This window comes from Ceratotherium simum, chromosome 28 (genome assembly GCF_057802395.1).
Source record: "Ceratotherium simum simum isolate JZ-2026a chromosome 28, ASM5780239v1, whole genome shotgun sequence".
In the NCBI taxonomy this organism is placed as follows: Eukaryota; Metazoa; Chordata; class Mammalia; order Perissodactyla; family Rhinocerotidae; genus Ceratotherium; species Ceratotherium simum.
Genome location: NC_141927.1, coordinates 11,486,021 through 11,508,364, shown reverse-complemented (window position 1 = coordinate 11,508,364; position 22,344 = coordinate 11,486,021). Strand labels below are relative to the sequence as shown.

General features: G+C 34.1%; 1 non-coding gene across 1 annotated transcript; it reads right to left on the bottom strand.

Moving 5' to 3' along the window:
- Positions 1–653: 653 nt before the first annotated feature.
- LOC147913320 (small nucleolar RNA SNORD22) lies at positions 654–778 on the bottom strand. The gene has a single exon (XR_015548888.1). It is a non-coding gene; the product is annotated as a small nucleolar RNA SNORD22 (small nucleolar RNA).
- Positions 779–22,344: the final 21,566 nt, after the last annotated feature.

Sequence of the window (22,344 nt, the reverse complement as noted above, 5' to 3'; positions counted from 1 at the left end):
TTATGGAAATACATTCAAACTAAACTGAAATAGTATCACGGGTACTTGGATATCATAAAATTGTGAGATAAACTAGGAAAATATATTGTGTGTAGGTAGTTGGAGTGTAGAGATGGAATAAAGAGATGGAATAATACTACACCATACTCCTTCAATATGTTCTCTCTTTTGAAGGTTAAAATAAAACTTTATTTAGAAAGACTGAAATGATTATATGCTAATTTGAACAGCTAGGTTGTATAATAATGACTTGAACTTTCCCTTTTTATTTTGTGAGGAAGATCAGCCCTGAACTAACATCTGATGCCGATCCTCCTCTTTATTTTTTTTGTTTTTTTTGCCGAGGAAGACTGGCCCTGGGCTAACATCCGTGCCCATCTTCCTCCACTTTATATGGGATGCCACCACAGCATGAGGTGACAAGCAGTGCGTTGGTGCACGCCTGGGATCTGAACATGTGAACCCTGGGCCACTGAAGCAGAGCACGCGCACCTAACCGTTTGAACCACCGAAGGCCCCGAACCTTTTTGACGTCCTCTAAGAGTTGGTTTCCATTATATGTGCCTTGTTCTTTCTTCAGATCTGGAAAAAAATACAACTGATTTTTCAACAAGTGATTTTTCGTCCCCGTCCCACGTTCAGAAATCCTTATGATTGCTCAGACAGTTCCTTTTAAAACAAACTTTCCTCCTCTCTCCAACCAGGCCCAGTGGGTTCACCTTTACAGGCTCTGGGACCAGGACCAGAGGTAAGACTTGTGAATGTTTTTACCCTGGGACTTCTATATGTTCTTAATATCTAGACTTAAGCTAGTATATATTACTATGCACATACACATATATGCATACATACAGACATATACATACACATTAAAGTCACTTTAATAAAGAGTTAACTTTCAGTAAAAAAATAAAAATAAGTAATTGAATTATTACCATACTTGACATTTATCACTAATTGTGATAAAGATCCAACTCACAAGGCTTCTTTGTCAACAATCTGAAACAGCACAGTATGTATCTGGAGACAGCTACCGGGATTTCAATCACAAGGCTTGGAAGAAACAAATTCCATTATAATCCAGTCCTACGTCCACTCTGGCAAATATAGCAATAGCCTATAATAATCACAGCTGATTTACCCAATTGCAGAAATAAAACCTCTACAGATACAAGGTGCGCAGAACATGGTTTCACATCTTGTCTTCATGTTAAATGTATCCACGAAGGCTTGAAGTATGCTGAGCTATGCTTGAGTTGGAGCATTCCCTGTTGTTTTTCTCTTGATAAACAACATATATTTTAATTAATTCCTCTCAGTAACCCTCATTTTCAAAAACCTAAACATGTTTACAACTGTTTCTCGGCTTTCCCTCACGGTATACCCTAGATGTGTTTGCCATCCACATATATGTATATAACAGCACACACACACACATATACTCACAAAATACTGGCGGTGGAATAGGATATGTATTTATAATTTTTGGATCTTCCGTATTTATTTCCTATTGTTAACTCATTAGTGGAAACGGAATGATAATTCCAGTGTAAATACTTATTTATGAAAGTCAGTGTTTATATAAGCTTGTTAGGAATATGTCACATTTATTCACTCCCCACTTTAAGGAGACAATTTGACTCATGTACTTATACTTGACTGAATTTATTTGATCTCTTGTAAAATTATTTCACTTGACCACAATGCAGCATTATAACATTGCAATAAATTAAAGCATGTCATTATACATGACTCCTAACTCCTCTCTTAAAATGGTGACCCACTAGGCATATGTATCAAGTCTTCTTCAAATGTTCCATTAAAATATGCACAAAGATGCACAACATAGCACAACCAGTATCAGCTAATAACAGTTAAGATTAATTGAGTGTTCAGTACTCTGCTAAGAACTTACATAATTTTCTAGTATAAAAATTCACAGTTCTATGAGAGAGACAAAAAATAAACTGAAGGTCATCAAGGTTAGGTATTGACCCAAAGGCAAATAGCAAATATATTCAGAGCCAAATCTAGAATCCAAATCTCTTTTATTCTAATTTTTGCACTCTTTACTATACCACAGTAGCTTGCTGAAGAGGTTAGCAAAGGCTTTACATTATATTTCTCTCTAATTGATGAGGAGGGAGTAAAGAGCACATTCTTGAATTAAGCATTAATATTCTTAACTTTTCTGCTTTATTAATTCCCATCTTCTAAACCTAATTTTAAAAAAATTCACTTTATTGACAAGAAAAATTGGTAGCTATGATCCAAAGATAATGTTGTGTGAACACAGTCTTGATTGTAGCTAGAAAACACAGAAAGAAACATTTCTATTTTATTCCCCACCCCCAACCTTCAAGCAGGGGAACAGCAAACAGGAAGCACATTGGGGTGATGTGTTTTTGGGACATGTGTGTGTTTTGTTTGTTTTGTTTTTTGTGTGTGTATGTGAGGAAGACTGTCGCTGAGCTAACATCTATGCCAATCTTCCTCTATTATGTATGTGGGAGGCCGCAACAGCATGGCTTGATGAGCGGTGTGTAGGTCCGCGCCCGGGATCTGAACCAGTGAACTCCAGGCCACTGAAGTGGAGCATGCAAACTTAACCACTATGCCACCTGGCAAGCCCCTGTGTGTGTTTTTTAACACTAGTGTCTCACCTATTCAAAGAAAAACTCTATCTAACTCCCTTAGTTAAGTCAGATAAACTGACAGAGCAGGAAGATACAAAAATTCCCTAGAACACTTGTATTACATAGAAATCTGTTAGGTGTCAGCTTTAAAGCAAAATGTAGTCCCATCCAAATGATTCTGAGGTTTTCTTCTAAGAAGGAGGAAGTAGTTAGCATTGCTGAGAAAGTGAGCAATATTAAAGGCTTTCAGCCACCTAATACATGCACTAAGTGACAACTCTAGATAGAATCAGAAGAGCAGAACCTTTAAAAAGACCTTCTAATAGAGTCAGAAAAAAATATATCTGCCTGATTTCTTAAGAAAAGGATGCAAATAAGAGTGATTTCTATGAAACAATAGAAGACAGCCAAAATAAAAGAAAAAGGTGACATAGAGGCAAACATTAACGTAGAGATGGCAGAAATAAGAAAGACAGTGAAGCAGAAAAATAATTATATAATATAGAATATAGAACTGTTATTGGCTGAAGAAAATAAAACAAATTTTTCTTTGGTTTCTTATAAAGAACAAATATCAGAAATTCAAATTATGAAGGAAATAGATAAATTGGAGAGACAGAGGATGAAGTTTATGGGGGAGAGAAAGGAGAGAGAGAGAAGAGGGAGACAGAGGACAGAGAGAAGGAGGAAGGGAAAGAGAGAACAAAGACGCAATTAATCAAAATTGGTTACCCAACTTTAGATGAACTTAATGAAAACACTATAATTAGATATAGCAGGGTATATATAATTCGAAGGTTCAAAAAAAACATAGTAGCCTATAATCATTCTGGCATTACTAAAGTAATTTATGCTCCCATGACGCTTTCTGGATGGAAAAGAGTTGAAAGTACAGTCAGCCTTCTGGGAACTCTCATTGTCTGCAGGGGATCTTATCAATGGGCAGTTTCAACCAAAGGGACAAACATTTATCTTTAAGAAATTAATGAAAATCCAGAACTCAAGAAGGAAATTTCGTAGTAATAAAGAAGTAAAGTATAATGCCTGTTATGATTATGATTTAAAATAAAATACAGAAAGCAAAAAATCATTTTTGGAAAATATGTATATGTTAAAATATTTTAATATTAAATTAATTCCATAAAACTGGATTACACTTATAAGAGTAAGATTGGGAGGACTGAGGATTATTGGTGAACTAAGGTTGAACATTTTTCTTGCTTCAAAGAAAAAATGAATAATAATAGTCAGAATGTGTTTATTCCTTGGCACTGGTAGACAATTTTTATTTAAGTAATGTTTTTATTAAACTCAAGTAACCAAGAAGAATGAATAGCATACAAACAACAAATAACTATAATTAAGAAAAGGAAATAAATACATAGCATTAAAGAAATAAACAACAGAAAATGATAGCAATGAACTAAAAAATATCAATTATGACAGTGAATTTAAATGGGCTAAGTTCTCCTATCAGAAGACACAGATCCTAAACCTTGGTTAAGAAAATCTAGCTGTCAATGAGAAATAGAACAAAAAACAGTAAATGAAATTAGAACTGAAGAATGGTAAAATAGCCAACAAATAAAATAATAAAGAAAGCAGATATAGATATATTTTTAGACTAAATAGAATTCAGCTCAAAAGAATATAATAGAGGAAAAGGATTACTTTATGTTCATTAAGGCAAACATAACTGATAAAGACAATGAAATAAAATATCTTTATAAGACACATGCATATATAATTTACAATAATCTCATAGATATTCAAAGAAAATTTGAAGTCATAAATTCCACTAGGAAATTTTCTATGTGATGCTATATTTTTTACAACATATCATTATCACCATATAAAGAAAGATTAAGGTGGATATACAAATGAATCAAAATTAAACTGTCTTGAAAATTTGTAAGACATTAAAATGATTAGTCATTTTCAAAAAATTCAGAGGACAGCAAAGAGTAAATTAGAAAATAAAGGCTTTATTTCCTCTATCTTCCATTCCTAAAACCAAATATAACCACATTAATCTTTAAGAAATTAATAAAAATCCAGAACTCAAGAAGGAAATAGTAATAATATTGCTAGTAATATTATTACTTATTATAATGAGCTATTATAGTCAGATATTAAGCTCATTATATTAAGATATTAATATTTTAACATTTATTATGTATGCATCGATTTATTTATTTACTTTAACCTTTTTAAAAAGTGGATCTCTTAGAGTAGGTTCTTATCTTAATATTTTCTTTTTCAATTTCTAGTAATTAAAATTTTTTCTAACTGATCCTTTTAAATAAGTAGATTATGATTTTAAAATTAGCTTAATGCCCAGAAATTGTCCATCCTTCCTAGAACGTTCTCTCTCTTTTTTTGTGTGAGGAAGATCAGCCCCGAGCTAACATCCATGCCAATCCTCCTATTTTTTTTTTGCTGAGGAAGATTGGCCCTGAGCTAACATCTATTGCCAATCCTCCTCCTTTTTTTCCCTTTTTCTCCCCAAAGCCCCAGTAGATAGTTGTATGTCATAGTTGCACATCCTTCTGGTTGCTGTCTGTGGGATGCCGCCTCAGCACTGCTGGACAAGTGGTGCGTCCATGCGCACCGGGGATCCGAATCCGGGCCGCTAGTAGCAAAGCCCGTGCACTTAACCGCTAAGCCACGGGGCGGCCCCTCGGTTCTCTCTTTACAAAGTTATTTATCTTCTTACCAAGTAGCAGAACTTTCTCCCATAGTTTCACTAAGGGACTTTTAAATCTCTTCTTGAATACACCATTCGTACTCTGTAATAACGGGCCCTGTGTATCCTTGATTGCCGAGAAGACCTGCCTCTGTCTTGTATTCATTTGTTTTACGTTAAATATTTTTTTCCTCCAATCTCATCATTTCCAGAGGGAAGTAAAAAGTTCAATTCAGGAAATCTTATGGCATGTGTTATTATGTCAGTCTAAAGATTATGCCACAAGCAAGCAAACACACAAAACGACTTAGTACTGATAGGGCATTGAAATTCTCCTTCACAGCACAGCAAACAGTGATAAAAATTGAGTTTCACCCCACGCAACTGAAAAGTAGGCATCTCAAAAAGCTGAATTTCAGCATTAAAAGATGGGGGTTGTCATGGTAGTTATAATAGGGGACCCTCTTAGTGCTTCGCTCTTGTATCATTACGCTTTGAGTGTTTTTTCACCTGGATTCTGTTTCAAACACTTTAAGATGTCACATAATTATATGCAGCTAAAGATACATCTGAGATTTATTGAAAATACAGGAGATGATAGTTCTGTAAGAAACATTAGGTTCTCTGAAGAAATCTTCATAATTAGAGATGGATCTGATAATATGATGATTTTTTAATTTCATTGACAGGGTGTATTACTCTAGTTTGTATGCTCTGTCACAGAGTTTGTTAGTTTAGTTCTCCAATGCTGAATATGAAAATATATCCTGTAAGAAATGTTTTCTCTTTGAAAGAATACCTATTAATTCAAACCTAAACATCTGGATAAATGCACAGTAGGAAAATGTAGGAAAAACAAACAAACAAACACTGTGAAAAGGGAAGATTAGCCTAGGAAATAGTGGAAGCTATTGGGGGAGGTATTTTAATAAATACCACACACAAGCAAAATGGTAAAAAGTGATTTCTGATCTCTTACCCTTTGTTGACAGAAAATAAACAGATTGTAGAGAGAATCAATTAATTTCTTCTTTTCTTTTCTCTAATGATCCAGACCTGCTTGGGAAATAGAGCATGATGATTAGGACAGCATGTTAAAATTCTTGTTACCTTTAGGTGAATTTTCACTATACTCATGCCAGATTCTGGTGTAGCAATCTCAAAGCGAATTAGCCCTATAATTTCCATTATAGCTAAAATTCCAATATAACAAAATATAGGAAGTGTCTAGAACAGAGCTTCTCATATCTCCTTGATCCCTGTGCCCTTAGTATTTTAGTAATTTTTCAAAGCATCCCTAAGCCAAAATGCTTCCTCTTTCTTAAGTAGTCAAGTACAAAAACTTAACAGTGCTAGTTTGTGGGTATCCAAAGATGCCGTTGTTTCCCTTGAAAATTAAAAGTATCAACAATGTCCCTTGAATTTAGTGCAGCACACCAGGGTGCCAGTTTGGGAATCACAGGGTTAAAGTAATTTTGCTCATGAATCCTTATTTAAAATTTATTTGAAAATAAATCAGTTTTTAAAATTTGTTATATCAACTTTTATTACAATTATATTTGTAAGTATTTCCTAAAAGTTTTTCTTTTTTCTTTACTTATCAGAAGCAGGGCAAAAAGCTGGAGATGGTTTTAACTTCCTTCACTTCCTTGACTTTGTTTATTCAAATGTACATTATCAAATAATTCATACATGCCTCTCACAATAACAATACGCCTATCCCATAGGGCATGTTTCTCCACATCTGTCTTTCCTAAACATGTAGAGCTCAAATGCACTTTTGAGCTTCATCAAATAAAGCGATCATTTAAGAAATTCGTAGAATTAAGCAAAAATTTTATCTTTATTGCAGAGGAACACTTAAATGTTTATGATCTAGGCAATAGGAATTAAACCACACAAGGTGCAGTTGGAAGTGCAAAGCACCTACCCTAACAATGTGCACTTTACCTTCTACCTGGGCACAACCTCAACACCAATATAGTCTTCATTTTAAAAATTCAGACCTAGCTGAGATCTACGCCAAGGTCAAAATCATAAAATGCAACATTGGATGTTGGTTACGCAATATCTAAAGTCAACATTGCCAAAGTAGTACTAATGTCTGTGTCTTCACGTAACTGCACATATTTACCATGATATTCAAGTGTTATGAAAATGCTAGATAAGGGCATGGATAAATATGGATATGTTCATAGACTGTCAAGAATATAGTTGACAGTTACTGAACTTTGATGACTTGAAATAATAAATGATTGAAATGTTGGTAGAGATATTGAGATAAATAGGTGACTAGACAAATATATGTATAGATAAACAGACAGACTGTGGTAGAAGCATACTACAAGTGTATGAAGTGTATGAAGAAATGTGAGTAGATAATGATATGTGAGAATGATTTGTCAAATCCTAACCCTGTCTTATATTAGCTGTGTGATCTGGGGCAACTTATTCAACCTACCTGTCTCTCAATATGCTCCTGTGTGAAGTGGAGATAGTAATATACTTAACTTTTAGGATTATTACAAAGATTAATAAATCTTTACTTAGTAAATATATGTAAAGAATGCAGATTATTCTAATTATATTATATATATCTAAACATATATATTAGATATATTTATATCGAAATATTCAAAAAATTCTAATTCTGTTCTAATGCCTGGCAACTAGTAACTGCTACAGAATCATTAGTTATTACTATCACTGTTTTTATTGGTTTTTAAAAAATCATTATTACAGAATTTAAAAAAATCATGTACAAAATACCAAAGATATACAAGTGAACAAGTATACTTACCCTGATTTTAGAAAATAAATCAAATAATAGATTTATTCATTTTATTTAGTGTATACAAAATTTGAAAGATGTCTCATATTTTATTTTGCCTCTTGACAGTTTGAGTAAAATCTGTCTGCCATAAAATGATCTTTGGCCACAAGTAATGTCTTTGCCCTAATGAAGAAATGTTCAGTGACAGATCTTAGCATTTAATTCATTGAAAATCTATTGTAAGTTAGTTTCTAACACTTTAAATTACATTCCCAAAAATTTGCACTTGCTTTTCAAAATAACAAGTGTAAGAGATTATGGAAGATTAGCAGAATAAGAAAAATTGTTTTAACTAATTATATAAGCAATGAAATTTCAATAAACAGAATGATCAGAAAATAAAATTTTCTAATATTGATTCATTTTTGGAACATCTACTATGTGCCAAAAACTCTAAGTTATATGATCATAACTTAGTATATACTATATAATATAGTATATATATATCTCCTGAAGTATATATAACATACTGAGCCTGACTTCATCTTAGTAACGGATAAGATTTTGAACTGAAGAGTTTGCTTTCTTTTAATTTATGTTCTTAAAAATGAATGTAGAAAAAGCATGGTTATCTTTCTCTGTATTCTAACAAACTATATAACTTACTGTGTGAATTTTAAAATACTCTTCATTTTGTTCTGTTTTTGATAAGTATTACAATAATATTGAAAGAATATAGAAAGTTTTAAAAACAGTTTACTGAGAAATAATTGGTTTACAATAAACTGCACATATTTAAAGTGACAAATTTGATATGTTTTGACAAATGTATATAACCACGAAACCATCACACCAATCAAGATAATTAACGTATCCATCACTTCCTCCCCAAGTCTCCTGATCTCATTTAAACATTAATATGTTTTCTATGGCTACAAATTAGTTTGCATTTTCTAGACTTTATGGTTGAGAATGTGGTCTATCTTGCTGAATGTTCCACGTAAACTTAAGAATGTGTATTCTGCTGCTGTTGGATGAAGTAGTTTACGGATACCAATTATATCCAGTTGATTGATGGTGTTTTGAGTTCAAATACGTCCTTACTGATTTTCTGCCTGCTGGATCTGTCTATTTCTCATAGAGGGGTGTTGAAGTCTCCAACTATAATAGTGGATTCATCTAATTTTCCTCGCAGTTGTATTAGTTTTTACCTCATGAAGTTTGACACTCTGTTATTACACACATACTTGTTAAGGATTGTTATGTCTTCTTGGAGAATTGAACCCTTTATCGTTATGTAAATTCCTTCTTTATCCCTGATAACTCTCTTTGCTTTGAAGTCTGCTCTGTGTGAAATTAACGTAGCTACACTTGCTTTCTTTTGATTAGTGTTCAGATGGTATATTTTTCTCCATCCATTTACTTTTAATCTATATGTGTCTTAATATTTAAAGTGGGTTTCTTGTAGACAACATACAGTTGGGTCATCTTTTCTGATCCATTCTGATAATCTCTGTCTTTTAATTGAAGCATTTAGACTATTGATGTTCAAAGTGATTATTGATATAGTTAGATTAATACCTACCATATACATTTCTGTTTTCTATTTGTTGCCTTTACTCTTTGTTCTGATTTTTGTCTTCCTCTTTTTTCTGCCTTTTGAGGTTTCAACTGAGCATTTTATATGATTCCATTTTCTCTCCTTTCTTACAATATTGGTTATATTTCTTTTTTTAACTTATTTTAGTGGTTGCCCTGGAGTTTGCAATATACATTTGCAACTAATCCAAGTCCACTTTCAAATAATGCTGGATCACTTTACAAGTAGTGTATCTTAGAATAACAAAATAATCCTAATTCTTCCCTGCCAATCAATGTATCATTGCTGTCATTCATTTCACTTATATGTAAGTATACATGAGCATATATGCACAGACGTAAGATATATACATAAGCATACATAATCAAATACATCGTTGGTATTATTATTTTGAACAAACTGCCACCTGTTAAATCAATTAAGAATAAGGAAAATAAAAATTCTTATTTTACTTTCACTATTCCTTCTTTGATGGTCTTCCTTTCTTTACGTAGACTCGATATTCTAACTTGTATCATTTTCCTTCTCTCTAAAGAACTTCTTTTAACACTTCTTGCAAGGCAGGTTTACTAGCAACAAAGTCTATCAATTTTTGTTTGTATGACAAAGTCTTTATTTCTTCACATTTTTTTTTTTTTTGAGGAAGATCAGCCCTGAGCTCACATCCACGCCAATCCTCCTCTTTTTTTGCTGAGGAAGACTGGCCCTGAGCTAACATCTCTGCTGATCTTCCTCTACTTTATGTGGGACGCCACCACAGCATGGCCTGGCAAGTGGTGCGTTGGTGCGCGCCTGGGATCCGAACCTTGGCCGCCAGCAGCGGAGCGTGCGCGCTTAACCGCTACTCCATGGGGCCAGCCCCTCTTCTTCACTTTTGAAGGATAATTTTGCAGGGTAGAGAATTCTAGTAGGTGGTTTTTTTCTCTCAGCACTTTAAATATTTTACTCCACTCTCTTTTTGCTTACATGGTTTCTGAGAAGTCAGATTTAATTCTTATCTTTGTTCCTCTATAGGTATAGCTCCCGAGGTGCTTTTCTCCTCTGGCTTCTTTCAATATTTTTCTTTATCTTTGATATTCTGAAGTTTGAAAATGACATGTCTAGGTGTGGTTTTATCTGGCATTTATCCTGCTTGGTGTTTTATGAGCTTCCTAGATCTGTGGTTTGGTGTCTGACATTAATTGGGGGAAATTCTCAATCCTTATAGTTTCAAATATTTCTTCTGTTCTTTTCTCTCTTTCTTCTCCATCTGGTATTCCCATTATCAGTATGTTACACCTTTTGTAGTTGTCCCACAGTCCTTGGATATTCTGTTCCTTTTTTTTTTTTCAGTCTTCTTTCCCTTGCTTTTCAGTTTTCAAAGTTTCTATTGACATCCTCAAGCTCAGAGATTCTTTTCTCATCTATGTTTGTCTACTAGTAAGCCCTCAAAGGCAGTCTTCATTTCTGTTAGTGTTTTTGATCTTTAGCATTTGCTTTTGGTTTTTCCTTAGGATTTCCATCCCTTTGCTAACATTTCCCATATGTTCTTGTATACTATCTACTTTATCTATTAGAGACTTTAGCATATTAATCATAGTTGTTTTAAGTTCAAGGTCAGGTAATAACATTCCTGACATATCTGTTTCTGATGCTTGTTCTGTCTCTTCAAATTGTGATTTTTACCTTTTAGTATGCCTTGTAATGTTTTCTTAATAGCTGGACATGCTTTACTAGATGAAAGGAACTGCTGTAAATAGGCCTTTAGTAACGTGGTGGTGAGGTACAGGAGGAGGAGAGGCATTCTATGGTTCTCTGATTAGGTTTCAGTCTTTTAGTAAGTCTATGTCTCTGGACTGTAAACTGCACAAGAACTTCTTAGTTTTTTTCTCCTTCCTTAGGTGGGATGGGATGGCTCCAGAGTGGGCTGGAGTTGCATATTTCCCTTCTCCCATGTGGAAGGCTGGAACTGACTGGAGGTGGGTATCTGCCTTTCTCCATGTCACTTATGCTCTGATAATACCCCAGGGGGTTAGGCTCTGGTTAACCAGATTCTCCTGATGGCAGGCCTTGTGAAGAAGAACAGGGTGTTCTGGTGTATTGCAAAATGGTTCCTTTTCCCCTCTCGCTGCCAGAAGCATGAGAGGATTTTTTTTCTCTGATATTTCCTGTGGGAACCTGCTCAAATTCCCATAGGTAAATCTCACTATATTGTGGGTGCCTCCGCAATGAATGGACTCCCCCTGGAGATTTTAACTCTTAGACTTGTCCATACTGAGCCTTCAGAAATTCTTGGATCTCTTCAACTTTATTCTTCTTTTTTAAAATTTATTTTGGCTATTCTAGGAAATTTGCATTTCCATATGAATTTTAGAAGTATTTTGTCCATGTCTAAAAAAAAAAACCTATTGGTATTTTGATTGGAATTGTGTTGAATCTCAACACCCATTTGAGGATAACTTTGCATCTATACTCATGAGGGATACTGGTCTGTAGTTTTCTTTTCTTTTATATCTTTGCCTGTTTTTGGTACGTGGAATTCCTGGCCTCAAAGAATGAATTGAAAAGTATTCTCTCCTCTTCAATTTACTGGAAAGATGGAGTAGAATAAATGTTATTTTTTTCTTAAATAGTTGATAGAATTCACCTTTGAAGCCATCTACCACTGGAGTTTTCTTTGTCAAGAGATTAACTACAAATTCAATGCCTTTAATAGACAAAGGGTTATTTAATTTATGTATTTTTTTTAGTGGAATTTGGTATATTTGTCCTTTTAGTGAATTTGTGTATTTCATCTAAGCTGTCAAATTTGTATGAATAAAGTTGTCTATATTTTTATTTTATCAGCTTTTTAATAAAATATCTGTAGTATCTGTAGTTATGCTACCTCTCTCATTTCTGACATTAGTGATTTCTGCCTATTCTGATTTTACCCTATCAGTGTAGATAGAGTTTTATCCATTTTATTGATTTTCTTTAAAAAGCTATAAGCTGAGATCACTGATTTTGCACCCTTCTTTTTATTCTTTCTATTATAGGTGATCACTACTACAATTTGTTTGAAATATTGCTTTAGCTGCATCCCACAGATTCCAATATGTTGTGTTTCATTTTCACTAAACTCAAAAGACTTTCTAATTTCCCTTTTTCCTTCTTCTTTTTCTATTTATATCTATTTGGTTTCCATGCATTTGGGAGGTTTTTAGATATCTTTTTGTTATTGATTTTCAATTTAATTCCATGTGGTCAAAGAACATACTTTGCATGACTTGAATCATTGTAAGTTTATAGAAACTTATTTTGTCACTCACAAAAGGGTTTATCTTGGCAAGAGCTCTATGCACACTTGAAAAGAACCTGTAATCTGCTGTTGTTAGTTTGAGTGTTCTATGAATGTTAATTAGGTCAAATTAAGTAGTGTTGTTCAAGTTTATTCTAACTGTGATGATCTGCTATTTGCTTCATCAATTTTATAGAAAGTTACATTACAACCTCCAACTATAATTGTGGATTTGTCTTTTCCCCCTTGCAGTTCTAGCAGATTTTGCTTCCTCTATTTTGAAGCTCTGTTATTAGGAGCATGAATGTTTAGCACAGTAATGTCCTCTTGATGAATTGACCAGTTTATCATTATAAAATGAGCTTCCATATTCCTGTTGATATTCTTTGCCTGGAAATGTATATGTCTGTATCAATAAATCAGTATTATTGTAGTAAAGAAACATACCAGAATTTTCCTCTGCTTCTATAGCAACCATTTATTCCTCTCTTTCTCCCAAACAAAGTTTGGAGGCATTGTGAAGTTGGAAAACAAAGATTAATTGCACCCATCACAGACAGAATAAAAAATTGTATGAGATTTTTTGCCATATATGAGGCCGAGACATGGAATTAGACCTTGTGATGGCTGGAGGGCTGAAAGTCACTGCAATCTGGAATTAGTTCTAATCCAAAAATGTGGATGCAGTAAAGTATTGAACAACAACAACAAAATCCTCTTTCTTTCCTTCCTGAATATTTCATTAATTTAATAAAAAATTAAATACTTATTTACTGCTCACATGATTCTATATTTGGGTTCATATAAATATTTATTTAAAAAATTAACCTTGTATTTTCCAAAGATCCTAAAAATAATGTCTTTTGTTTTTATCTGATAGAGTCAATGCATGTAAAGACATCTAGATTTCTTCTTATTTCCCTGAAATCTGTAAATTATTTGATTCTGTGTTTAATGATAGTATCTGCCTAAAGTTAGCTATAATATGAGGAAGAACCCTTGTCTGGGGATTAGAATATTTTCATTGTAATTTTGATTTGGCTGTTAACTGGACCACTACTGTGTGACTGTGAGCAGTCACTCAACTTCTCTGGGCATGATTTTTCTAATAAGTAACATTAGATATTGAGCTAGGTGATTTTCGAGGTCTCTTCTCGTTCAGGCCTTCTATATTTACCTGGTTGTTTGACCCAAAGCATCTTTTTTTACTTAACAGTGTGTCTATAAAAATTTGCGAATATACTAAACACAAGGTGGAATTTAAATTTATTATTTATTTTTGACTCTACAAGGAAAGATAACTATTTTGTAATAGACCTGCTCTTCACGTAAAAGCTATTTAAGCAACGCTTGACAATGTACTTCAGTGTCCGTACCTGGATCTTTGGCTGAATGTAAGCAATTCTTCTCTATTCAATGTATACTTCAGGAGAATGAGTGATAAATGTAGGTGTAATATTGACAGATACGGTAAAATTTTTTATATGGATAATTGTCCCTCAGCCATTTCACCGTATTGGTATCTGAAGCTGGAAAACTGGAATGTTTGACCATGAAAACCTCCTGTGTAAATGTCTAAGTCACTAATACACAAAAATGTCAATGAATGCATCTTCTCGTTATTTTATAACTGTCCCAAGAAACAACTCATTTGTATGTTAGCATTTAAACTTAGGATATAATGCTTTTACTACTATTTGTGTGTGTGTGTGTGTGTGTGTGTGTGTGTGTGAAGATCAGCCCTGAGCTAACATCTGATGCTAACCCTCCTCTTTTTGCTGAGGAAGACTGGCCCTGGGCTAACATCCGTGCCTATCTTCCTCCACTTTACACTGCCACAGCCTGGCTTAACAAGCGTTGGGTCGGTGTGCGCTGGGGATCCGAACCGGCGAATGCCAGGCCACAGTAGCGGAGCGTGCGCACTTAACTGCTTGCGCCACGGAGCCAGCCCCACTTTTACTACTATTTTTAAAGTAAAATAGCAACAAGGTTTGTTGTTTTTTGAGGAAAGTCTTTTTTTTAAATTATTATTATAGTGGTAAAAAAACACGTAGCATTAAATTTACCATCTTAATCATTTCTAAGTATACAATTCAAGGGTGTTAAGTATATTCACATTGTTGTGCAATAGACAAATCTCTTGAACTTCAACATGATTTTTTTGTTAACAAATATACAACTAAGTGTACTCTTTTTTTCCAATGCAATACCTTCCAGAGAGAGCACACATATATTCCTAAGATAATTTTCATGTTTATCTATATGAAAACACATCAACGCATATTAAAATCACGTTGTAGAGCTTAGCTCACATCTCTGTAATTTTTCCCTTTGGCCAGGTATGCAGTTTCACTCTATCTGTTCCAGGCAGATAGAGAAAATTTTACCAGGGCAGATAGTGAAGTTCCATGTGCTCACGTGGGCAAAGGTCATTGTCAAGGATGTGGAAGGAGCCGGTGTGCTTCAGCAACATAGTGAGTAGAAAGGATTGGCCAAGAATTCTTTAGAAATGTAGTCCATAGATGGAGAAGCAATATATATACATTTTTTTTTTTTTTGTATTGAACGAAAGAATTTATCTCTGGTTGTTACTCATTCCTACCTACAAATGAAACATTCTGATCTTAGGGGGCATCATGTATTTCTAGTTGGTACTCCAAAAGTAAAAGTGATTTATGGGACCGGCCCCATGGCCTAATGGTTAAGTTCAGCATGCTCTGCTTCAGTGGCCCAGATTCCGTACCCAGGCGTGGACCTGTACCACTTATTGGCAGCTGTGCTGTGGCAGCAACCCACGTACAAAATAGAGGAAGACTGGCACAGAAGTTAGCTTAGGGTGAGTCTTCCTCAGGTAAAAAGAGGAAGGTTGGCAACGGATGTTAGCTCAGGGCGAATCTTTCTCAGCAAAAAAAAAGGAAAAGTGACCCCTTAGTGAATAGCAACTTTACCGCTATCTCTGTGATCCTCAATAATTTACTAAATCAAGATTTGCTTCAGTTTCTTCAATGAAAAAAAGTTTTAATTCCTTTTGATAGATTTGTAGTTATATTTAATCAGTTGAATCCTAAGTGCAATATCCTAAAATGCATCTTGTTTCCTCTTGCCCTCTGCTTTCTTCCCTGTACCTGAGAACTCAATATCTGTCTGTGATCTATACTTTTAGATTCAATTGAGGACTTTGCAGGGAATATGTGCTCTCTCTGCATTAAGTGGAATGAAGTCAAGAGGAAGAAGAAAAACTCAAAGCCCCCAGGAGATGACCTATCCCTCCTTAGTGTTAGTGTCATCCTCTATGACACGGTCCGTCTTTGTGTTGGGCTGAAAATTCACACCACTAGGATACTGACATTTTTATATTATTTAAAATGCCCAGAGACATTCAGAAAGTTTCAATTCTGAAAATTTATTCCTATATAAGTCCTTTCCTAACACACTAAATCTGTTGCCAAGTTCATGACATTTTAACCAAGAAAAAATTCTCTGCATAAAACTCTTTTCTTTTGAGATTAATTTTGAAATTCAGAACGAGTAAAGATTCATAGTTCAGTTTTGAAATAATATTTTATAGTTATAAATGACACAACTCTTTTGCCCTAGGACTTTGAAATCTTTTTTTAAGAGTAACCTGTGAATCTTTGGAAAAATTTTGTCTGATAAGAAGCAAATATTATTTTCTGCCTGTATAGAAACAAAGGTTAAAGAGGTTTGTCGGAGGGCATTTTACAGATGATAGAAATTGGGGATAAAATTCATGACTTCTGATGCACTGTTGTAAATACTGGACTATGTCACCTTTTCAAATGATCCACAAGCCTAATATCACTAAAAAATTTAACTTTATGAAATTCTAGATTCATTGTCTTATTGATTATTCTTTACATAAATTTTACTTGCTGTTTATAAAGCTTTCAGGAATACGTTTTTCAAACATTTCTGGGATACAAATAAACATTATATATTCTTTCAGGTTATTTTTGAACAGATATATGAATTTGCACTGAGGACACAAAACTTGATTTCTTTATGTTAGCTTAATGATTTTCTATCTTTGTTGCAGTTGTCAGCTTCACATATTTTTAACACTCATTTGAAGTAGATAAAAAAGGTTGAGTATATTTTTTATCTCTTGGTAATGAAATGTAATCATGTTTATAATGTGCTAAATAAAAAATGCATATGAGCATTTTCTCACCAACATACAGAATATTAATCACTGAATAAATGTCATTATTTATTACTGCTTTCTTTTGAATTAATTTTTTAAAACTGACTTGTGTTATTTTGAAAACTTTTGAAGAAATGATTAGATACCTATAGGTAAAATTATTTTATATTAATTTCTAGTTATATATGTAGAATATATTTTTGTGTTTGTTTCATTGTCTAATGTCATATAAATTGTCTTTTTGAAATAACTTATATTTGAAATAATAACAAAAACAAAGTTTGAACTTTGTTCAATGAACAAATAACTTAGGTCACAATAAAGTAATTTTAATAAAATATCATGGATTTTCAGTGAAATAGTCAGTAATACATTAGATCTCAATGACCACCTAAAATACTTTATTTAATGGTTATAAATGCTAAAGGTATTACAACATTCAGCCATTTTCATTTTTTAAGTCCGTCATATTTCTATTATTCCTTTCTGTGTTAATTCTGTGCACCAATTAAGAAGATACTACAGATCTTCACATTTCAAAGTTCAAAGGGCGTCAAAATGCAGTCAGTTCCAGTTTTTAATTAATTATTGATATTTTTGTAATGCGTAACGAACCTGTGTCAAATTCTGTAACCTTGATCTTCTGATCAGTGCCATATCATCTTGTATTAAAGCACCAGATGATGTCAATGTGCGGTTCACACATTTAAATAATATACTAATCTAAAATATGCCCTCATGAGAATTATAAAGAAAATATGATTCCTTAGCTTATCACTATCAAATGACAAAAAGGGACTGCCAAGTTATTATAAAGATTATGATAGCATTTTTAATTTAAATTGGTTATTAACATATTTTTAGATTACATAGCTAACATATTTGAGGACGAATATTTACATTTTTAGTAATTTTCCTATACGGTAACTCCCTAAATATGGAAATGACAAAAGTGAAGCATGTCATAAGAGAAATAAAATATTTTCCAAGTTGACAAACTGAAAGCAAAGTGGCAACTTCTCTGCATACTTGGTAGCATCATTTCAGCATCTTAACGTCTGCCCAATTGCTTTCCTTTTTGTGATGGATCTCTCTGTGTTTATTAAGACCCTAATGAAGAGTCAACCGGTAAGCAAGCTGCACTTGTAATCAAGAAGTAGAAGGAAGCTGCCTTGGGGAAAGAATTGGTTTATAGACATAAAAGATGCTATTCTGAGCCAGGATGTATCCCTTTCTAACTTTGACATGGAATTCCTTTTTAGTATCAGTAATCTTGATTTTCATGTTAATTTCAGACTGAGTCAGCTTCGAAAATAAAATATGGGAAGTCTACCAACGTTTCCATGCCAGTCCTTCTCAACCACGAGCACACAATTATGGCCCTTCTCCACCCCAACACACTCACACACACACAGACAGTCATGTGTATATATCTGTGCCTCTGTCTATATCTGTATCTATATCTATGTCATCTATATATTATCTATATTTACATCATCTATATCTATATAGCTGTGTGTGTATTTACAGTTCTGTGCCAACATACAGACTACTATGGGGCTATTCAGATCTCAAAAGGAGAGGAGCTTACTTGACACATTTTGTTAATCTGCTTTCTTTTCACGTGTCAAAGCAACTGAAGGCTGAACGGTGTGTGGCCAAGCGGTTTGCAGAAGAAATTTGTTAGTCTTAATAAACAGGAATTATATTCTACAAAGTCCTGTCATTTGATTGGTTTTCCGAGGACTGCTGGGGCCCTGTGGTTGTCATAAACTTCTTGGGCTATGACACCTGACCAGAAGGGATCTCCATTGAGAGCAGCCTCTTAGCTGGCTGCACTGCAGAGGTGCGTCAACCTGCCAGCCATTCCTGTGCAGATTGCTCGAGCACTTTATACTGGCCTGAAAGGTATTTATTGTCCGTCCCTGAAAGCACGGAGAGTGAGAAAGCTGGAGTAGCAGCATGTTGTTGCTAACAAAGAAGGAGCTTCCCAGCGATAGCAGACTGATTTTCAGTGACCTCCTTAACACCGTTTCCTATTTTGCTGTCAAGACACTGTGGAGTGTAAAGTACTGTTAGGACGTGACAGGGTAGCAATGTTCCATTTCCCCAAGAATTTAGGATTATAAAATTTAAGGGAGTGACAGACCTACTCAGTTTAAGTAAACAGTAATCTCACAAAATGTACCCCCTGCCTTTCTCTTTAAGAGATCCAGGATTCAAGCCCTACTCTTTTTTTTTTCTTTTCATTCCAAAATGGTGCTAAATGTGAGATACTAAGGTGCCATCCCCTTTTTAGATGCTGGATTTACTACCTGTTGTAATGAATGTGTTGCTCAGTTGTCTGCAGAGTTTTTTCTTTGGTATTTGGAGCACTAAAGAATTGCATTGGGGAGATTCAGTAATGCCAGGTTCATTACTATCTGAGCAAAAGAGCAAAGAAAAATGCTGACTGGTTGTGATACTGAGGAGCTGGATTTCTGCAAAGCTGGAGTTGAAGGCAAATCACTTTGCCTGTAACCACTGAAAAAGGGGTCCATCCGTTTGAAAAAAATAGTTGTGCAGGTTATGGAATAAAGACGGATACGTTCAGATTTTTATTATGAAATTTTGAATTCAAATTAGGAATTATTTTTTAATGTAGCACAGTTTCAATCCTTTTTCTCAGTAGCTCTCTAAAAATATTCTGGCTCTGTTGTGTTATTTCTCTAACCTTGTTCTTACCTATTTATATAGGACTCTGGTTTGCTTATTAGTTTGTAAAAATAATCTATTGCTCTGGGTTAAATGTAAATACATTCTTTCAAGAGGTATAGAATAATATGTACACAGCTGTTGGAAAATAAGTTTAAAAGTACTACTGTACATAAAGAGTCTTTTTTCCTAAAATAAGAAAAACAAGGATAAGAAACTAAATCCAAAGAGGAAAAAAAAATCAAAACATGCTGAGCATTTTCTTTGAATATGATCCTAAAAGGATGCTCTTCAAATGAGTACAGAAGAGTACAAACAAATTAAATCTGTGACATCTCAAACTAAGCTTATGAATTAAAGTAGATCTGGTCTCATAAAAACATTTTCAAAATTTTGGATCAAAAATAGACAGAATAGAAAGGATAAAGGAATAATTCAAAATTACAAAGCTGGCCAAAGTGAGACGTTAAAACTCACAGCAATGTTGTTTATTTGGTAATTACTCTTCTATCTCTTTTATGCTTTCTCCCTGTTGTACATTTTTAGAATGGGGATTCATTTCTACTGAACCTACATCTACTGCTAGATTCAAATCCAACTGTTAAGGCTCAGTGCTTCTGAGACCTCATATTTTTATTGCCGCCTAATTAATTCATATTCGTAAGCACTAACACAGGTTTGCAATGCAGTTGTTTTATTGCTTGCTTGAATGAGATAGAGAGAGATGGTTCAGAGCATGTAGGCCTTGAAGTCCTCCCATTTCAGACTACTAAGGAATACATTCATATCCTGTTGACCTGACATCTAAATTCTATTTTTTACTTTTTAATTAACTACCAATGTTTATTAAGTGTGTACCATGTGTGAGCACCTTTCTGTGGCACAGATTAACACGTTTTGCGGGAAATAAACTTCCTCCATTAGAAGAGCTGGAGCTGACAGCACTATTTTTGGCGGGAAGGCAGAAAAATTATGCTCTGAGGAGTTAGCTCTTATTTGTCATATATTAATGCTGGCATCATGGATGACTGACACATACCACAGTTTTGTATAATTGTGTAAAAACAAATAGTGACACATTGTATTGGTCAAATTATATATGAATTTTTCCATCCAAAGAACACTACAGTACATACTTGAGGCTTAAGTAGCATCTTCTACAAAAAATGGTGAGTAACGTTCATCTTTGCCTTGAATACATCAATAATTCATAGGATTTTCAGGCTTCATTAACCTCTTTTAGCACTTTGGAAAGTACATGTACTCTTTTGGATGGTGATAAAAGAAATCTGCATAGGTGAAACACACAAACAAGCACACAAAGAGACCCTCAATTAATAGTTACCACCCAACTGCAATCCCATCCCCTTCTCTGTTTTATTTTGCTTCAATCACTCCATGATCAGCTGACATACTATGCACTTTATTTATTTATTGTGTTTATCGTCTCTGTTTTCAAAGGCGAATGTGAGCTCCAAGAGGGCAGCTGATTCTGTCTGCTTTGTTCACTACCATATCTCCAGGGCCTATAATGGTTCCTGGCACACAATAGAAGCTAATTATAAATTTATTGAGTGTAAGAATAAACAAATACTACCATACAGTTTTTTCCTTCTACTTAGATACTGTAGGAAGTGCCATGACTACTATCAATTAATGATATATGATAATTAGCTCCATCAGGATTTAATTGCATAAAATAATTAGCTGCTGTTTGTAATATAAAGATATGTAAACAGAAGATTTCACAAAGAACTATAACATAGTTTATCAAGATACCACAGAATTACATGACAGGAAATGACACTGGTGTATTGTGGATTGCAGAGAACAAATGTAAAAATGTAATTTATAAGGAATATGCAGACTTGTAAGGTCTAGAACGTCAATTCCAGTTCCTACTAACTTGGTTTTTTTTCTTCAGTTGGGATTTTTTTCCTTTTTAATCTTCAAATGGATATTGCTTATTTGTTTATAGGACTTCACATTACCCATGAGGGAATATTCAACACAGAAGCAGATCCCATATGTTTCTGCTACTGATTCAGTCTTGCAAGAAATGATGCTATGAGAACATCATTTCTAGCTCAGTCAACCGTCTCTCACTTTCCCTCTTGCTTCGTGAACCATAGCTTCTTGTCCCAATCCCCTGCTGCTTTCTCACTGACAAGTAAGTGTGGATTTGTGTATAATTCTGGTATTGTTCTGTGGAAACAGTCTGCATACACAAATTGCTAGAAACTCTCTGTTTCCTTTTGGGGAAGTTGCTTCTAAGTTGGAATCCTTTCATTCCATTTAGCTACTGGTAGGTGAAGCAGTGAAATTAAGTGGAAATCACAGCGCTATCAAGATGTAATTAAAAATAGGACACATGGGATCCCAGTTTTGGGGTCTGATGGTAGTCATTGTAGTGTGTTGGGAATGCTAAAAATGGGGTAATCTAATAGAATTGTTGAAGTTACACTAGGCACCAGGTCCCAGTGAGCTGAAATTCAATTCCATCATGTGAGAATTGTTCTTCATTTTCATTT